We start from the raw sequence: 6000 nt of genomic DNA, 5'->3' as shown, positions 1-6000 counted from the left end.
CACGTCCGCCTCGGAGCTCCCGGACTCCACGGCGAGACCGCGGCAGCGGTAGGGGGGCTGGGAAAGAAGACCTTAGGCTCTCGGGCCACGGTGGCCGGGTGCCTGGCACGCGACAGAATTTCCCGAGTCGCCGGCGGGCAGGCGCGACAGTACCACACGGAGCTTCCACCCCCACGACCGTCTCCACCCCAATACCCTCCAAGCCGCCGCCGCCGCCGCCTACGGAACGCGACCCCCGAGGCGTCGGGAAGGGGCGGAAAGCGCCGCGGCGATGGCACGGGACCCCCGCCCCGGTCTTGGCACGCGCTGGGGTCCGGGGACGCTTCGGGCCTAAGTCATGCCGGGCCAGATGGTCGACCCCGCAGCCAAGCGCCCGCAGGCTTAGTAGCGCCGAGCTGACTGAGCCCCGCAGCCCAGCGTCCGGAGGCTGTTTCCCGCCTGGCCGTCTGGCCGGACCCCGTGGCCCGCGCCTGGACGATGAGTCCCGCAGGGCAGTCTGGTCGAAACCACACACCCCGAGCCTGGAGGCAGAGTCCCGCCCGGCCAGCTGGTCGACCCCTGCGGCCCGCGCCAGGAGGCTCCGTCCGGCCGGGCAGTCTCGTGGAGAACCGCTCTCGGAGGCTCAGTCCGGCTGTGCTGGCTGGTGGAGCACCGCGCCCGGAAGCCGAGTCCCGCCGGGACGGCTGGTCGACCCCCGCGGCCCGCGCCAGGACGCTCCGTCCGGCCGGGCAGTCTGGTGGAGAACCGCTCTCGGAGGCTCAGTCCGGCTGTGCTGGCTGGAGGAGCACCGCGCCCGGAGGCCGAGTCCCGCCGGGACGGCTGGTCGACCCCCGCGGCCTGAGCTAGGACGCTCAGTCCCGCCGGGCCGGCTGGTCGAGTCCCGCAGCCCAGCGCCTGCAGGATGAGTACCGCCGAGCTGACTGAGCCACGCAGTCCAGCGTCCGGAGGATGTTTCCCTCCTGCCCGGTTGGTCGAACCCCGTGGCCCGTGACTCGACGATGAGTCCCGCCGGGCTGGCTGGTCGAACCCCCAGACCGCGTGCACGGAGGCTGAGTGCCGCCGGGCCACCCAGTCGACCGCTGTGGCCCCCGCGCGCGGAGCCTGAGTCCCGCCGTGGAGGCTGGTGGAGCCCCGCGGCCCGCGCCAACAGGCTCAGACCGGCCGGGCAGGCTGCTGGAGCCCCGGGCCCGGAGGCGAGTCCCGCCGGTCCCACTGGTCGACCCCCGCCGCCTGAGCGAGGAGGCTCAGTCCCGCCGGGCCTGCTGGTCGACCGCCGTGGCACCCAGCCCGGAGGCTGAGTCCCTCTAGGCCGGCTGGTCGAACCCCGCCGTAAGAGCCAGGAAGCTCAGTCCCGAAGGGCAGGCTAGTGGACCAAGTGCTCGGAGGCTCAGTCCCACCGGGCCGGCTGGTCGAGTCCCGCAGCCCAGCGCCTGCAGGATGAGTACCGCCGAGCTGACTGAGCCCCGCAGCACAGCGTCCGGAGGCTGTTTCCCGCCTGGCCGTCTGGCCGGACCCCGTGGCCCGCGCCTCGAAGATGAGTCCCGCAGGGCAGTCTGGTCGAAACCACACACCCCGAGCCCGGAGGCAGAGTCCCGCCGGGCCAGCTGGTCGACCCCCCGCGGCCCCGCGCCCAGAAGCCAAGTCGCGCCCGGCCAGCTGGTCGACCCCCGCGGCCCCGCGCCCAGAGGCCAGGTCCCGCCCGGCCAGCTGGTTGACCCCCGCGACCCCGCGCCCAGAGGCCAAGTCCCGCTCGGCCAGCTGGTTGACCCCCGCGGTCCCGCGCACAGAGGCCAAGTCCCGCCCGGACAGCTGGTCGACCCCCGCGGCCCCGCGCCCAGAGGCCAAGTCCCGCCCGGCCAGCTGGTTGACCCCCGCGGCCCCGCCCCCAGAGGCCAAGTCCCGCTCGGCCAGCTCGTCGACCCCCGCGGGCCGCGCCAGGAGGCTCCGTCCGGCCGGGCAGTCTGGTGGAGCACCGCGCTCGGAGGCTCAGTCCGGCTGTGCTGGCTGGTGGAGCACCGCGCCCGGAGGCCAAGTCCCGCCGGGACGGCTGGTCGAGCCCCGCGGCCTGAGCTAGGACGCTCAGTCCCGCCGGGCCGGCTGGTCGACTGCCGTGGCACACAGCCCGGAGGCTGAGTGCCTCTAGGCCGGCTGGTCGAACCCCGCCGTAAGAGCCAGGAAGCTCAGTCCCGACGGACAGGCTAGTGGACCAAGTGCTCGGAGGCTCAGTCCCACCGGGCCGGCTGGTCGAGTCCCGCAGCCCAGCGCCTGCAGGATGAGTACCGCCGAGCTGACTGAGCCCCGCAGCACAGCGTCCGGAGGCTGTTTCCCGCCTGGCCGTCTGGCCGGACCCCGTGGCCCGCGCCTCGAAGATGAGTCCCGCAGGGCAGTCTGGTCGAAACCACACACCCCGAGCCCGGAGGCAGAGTCCCGCCGGGCCAGCTGGTCGACACCCCGCGGCCCCGCGCACAGAGGCCAAGTCCCGCCCGGCCATCTAGTTGACCCCCGCGGCCCCGCCCCCAGAGGCCAAGTCCCGCTCGGCCAGCTGGTCGACCCCCGCGGCCCGCGCCAGGAGGCTCCGTCCGGCCGGGAAGTCTGGTGGAGCACCGCTCTCGGAGGCTCAGTCCGGCTGTGCTGGCTGGTGGAGCACCGCGCCCGGAGGCCAAGTCCCGCCGGGACGGCTGGTCGACCCCCGCGGCCTGAGCTAGGACGCTCAGTCCCGCCGGGCCGGCTGGTCGACTGCCGTGGCACCCAGCCCGGAGGCTGAGTCCCTCTAGGCCGGCTGGTCGAACCCCGCCGTAAGAGCCAGGAAGCTCAGTCCCGACGGGCAGGCTAGTGGACCAAGTGCTCGGAGGCTCAGTCCCACCGGGCCGGCTGGTCGAGTCCCGCAGCCCAGCGCCTGCAGGATGAGTACCGCCGAGCTGACTGAGCCACGCAGTCCAGCGTCCGGAGGATGTTTCCCTCCTGCCCGGTTGGTCGAACCCCGTGGCCCGTGACTCGACGATGAGTCCCGCCGGGCTGGCTGGTCGAACCCCCAGACCGCGTGCACGGAGGCTGAGTGCCGCCGGGCCACCCAGTCGACCGCTGTGGCCCCCGCGCGCGGAGCCTGAGTCCCGCCGTGGAGGCTGGTGGAGCCCCGCGGCCCGCGCCAACAGGCTCAGACCGGCCGGGCAGGCTGCTGGAGCCCCGGGCCCGGAGGCGAGTCCCGCCGGTCCCACTGGTCGACCCCCGCCGCCTGAGCGAGGAGGCTCAGTCCCGCCGGGCCTGCTGGTCGACCGCCGTGGCCCCGAGCCCGGAGGCTGAGTCCCGCTGGACGGCTGGTCTACACCCGTGGCCCGCGCCCGGACAATGAATGCCGCCGGGCCAGCTGGTCGACGGACCGGGCCCACGCCTCGAGGCTGTGTCCCGCCGGGCTGGCTGGTCGACCACCGTGGCCCGCTACCGCAAGCTGAGTCCCACCGTGCAGCTGGTCGAACCCACAGACCCCGTGCACGGGGGCTGAGTCCCGCCGGGCCTGCTGGTCGAGGTCCGCGTCCAGGAGCGTCCGCGGAGCGTCGTTCGATCGCCCGACACGGCGTGCCTCGGTCGGCAGCTCCGGAACGGCCAGGTGCCAACCACCTCAGGCGTTCCCCCACCACGGACCAGGGGCGTCGTTCGGTCTGTCCGTCCGTCACCGCGGGCGCCCGCGCGTGCTGGTCGACCCGTGCAGGCGGCCATACGGCCCTACTAATCCTGCAGGGGCAACCTCGGGCCCAGAGGCCGGGCACCGACACGCCGGCGCCACCCGCACGATCCCGCAAGCACCGCCGGCCTGCTGGAAGTCCAGCGCGTGCGACGTGGCCAAATCGCGTCCCTCGTGGCTCCGGAAGGAACGAACGATATACAAACGGCCGCCAGGTGGCGCCCGACAACCGTCGCGCGCGTCAGCGGGACCGAGCCGGATCACCGGGCGGCCAGGGCGACCTGCCGCCCTTCCGTAGGGCCGATCCCGTCCCGGCACACCACGTCCGCCTCGGAGCTCCCGGACTCCACGGCGAGACCGCGGCAGCGGTAGGGGGGCTGGGAAAGAAGACCTTAGGCTCTCGGGCCACGGTGGCCGGGTGCCTGGCACGCGACAGAATTTCCCGAGTCGCCGGCGGGCAGGCGCGACAGTACCACACGGAGCTTCCACCCCCACGACCGTCTCCACCCCAATACCCTCCAAGCCGCCGCCGCCGCCGCCTACGGAACGCGACCCCCGAGGCGTCGGGAAGGGGCGGAAAGCGCCGCGGCGATGGCACGGGACCCCCGCCCCGGTCTTGGCACGCGCTGGGGTCCGGGGACGCTTCGGGCCTAAGTCATGACGGGCCAGATGGTCGACCCCGCAGCCAAGCGCCCGCAGGCTTAGTAGCGCCGAGCTGACTGAGCCCCGCAGCCCAGCGTCCGGAGGCTGTTTCCCGCCTGGCCGTCTGGCCGGACCCCGTGGCCCGCGCCTCGAAGATGAGTCCCGCAGGGCAGTCTGGTCGAAACCACACACCCCGAGCCCGGAGGCAGAGTCCCGCCGGGCCAGCTGGTCGACCCCCCGCGGCCCCGCGCCCAGAGGCCAGGTCCCGCCCGGCCAGCTGGTCGACCCCCGCGGCCCCGCGACCAGAGGCCAAGTCCCGCCCGGCCAGCTGGTTGACCCCCGCGGCCCCGCCCCCAGAGGCCAAGTCCCGCTCGGCCAGCTGGTTGACCCCCGCGGCCCTGCGCACAGAGGCCAAGTCCCGCCCGGCCAGCTGGTCGACCCCCGCGGCCCCGCGCCCAGAGGCCAAGTCCCGCCCGGCCAGCTGGTTGACCCCCGCGGCCCCGCGCGCAGAGGCCAAGTCCCGCTCGGCCAGCTCGTCGACCCCCGCGGGCCGAGCCAGGAGGCTCCGTCCGGCCGGGCAGTCTGGTGGAGCACCGCGCTCGGAGGCTCAGTCCGGCTGTGCTGGCTGGTGGAGCATCGCGCCCGGAGGCCAAGTCCCGCCGGGACGGCTAGTCGACCCCCGCGGCCTGAGCTAGGACGCTCAGTCCCGCCTGGCCGGCTGGTCGACTGCCGTGGCACCCAGCCCGGAGGCTGAGTCCCTCTAGGCCGGCTGGTCGAACCCCGCCGTAAGAGCCAGGAAGCTCAGTCCCGACGGGCAGGCTAGTGGACCAAGTGCTCGGAGGCTCAGTCCCACCGGGCCGGCTGGTCGAGTCCCGCAGCCCAGCGCCTGCAGGATGAGTACCGCAGAGCTGACTGAGCCACGCAGTCCAGCGTCCGGAGGATGTTTCCCTCCTGCCCGGTTGGTCGAACCCCGTGGCCCGTGACTCGACGATGAGTCCCGCCGGGCTGGCTGGTCGAACCCCCAGACCCCGTGCACGGAGGCTGAGTGCCGCCGGGCCACCCAGTCGACCGCTGTGGCCCCCGCGCGCGGAGCCTGAGTCCCGCCGTGGAGGCTGGTGGAGCCCCGCGGCCCGCGCCAACAGGCTCAGACCGGCCGGGCAGGCTGCTGGAGCCCCGGGACCGGAGGCGAGTCCCGCCGGTCCCACTGGTCGACCCCCGCCGCCTGAGCGAGGAGGCTCAGTCCCGCCGGGCCTGCTGGTCGACCGCTGTGGCACCCAGCCCGGAGGCTGAGTCCCTCTAGGCCGGCTGGTCGAACCCCGCCGTAAGAGCCAGGAAGCTCAGTCCCGAAGGGCAGGCTAGTGGACCAAGTGCTCGGAGGCTCAGTCCCACCGGGCCGGCTGGTCGAGTCCCGCAGCCCAGCGCCTGCAGGATGAGTACCGCCGAGCTGACTGAGCCCCGCAGCACAGCGTCCGGAGGCTGTTTCCCGCCTGGCCGTCTGGCCGGACCCCGTGGCCCGCGCCTCGAAGATGAGTCCCGCAGGGCAGTCTGGTCGAAACCACACACCCCGAGCCCGGAGGCAGAGTCCCGCCGGGCCAGCTGGTCGACCCCCCGCGGCCCCGCGCAGAGAGGCCAAGTCCAGCCCGGCCAGCTGGTCGACCCCCGCGGCCCCGCGCCCAGAG

The sequence above is a fragment of the Desmodus rotundus genome, unplaced genomic scaffold (genome assembly GCF_022682495.2).
Source record: "Desmodus rotundus isolate HL8 unplaced genomic scaffold, HLdesRot8A.1 manual_scaffold_54, whole genome shotgun sequence".
Taxonomy (NCBI): Eukaryota; Metazoa; Chordata; class Mammalia; order Chiroptera; family Phyllostomidae; genus Desmodus; species Desmodus rotundus.
Note: the sequence above shows the minus strand (reverse complement) of the source record.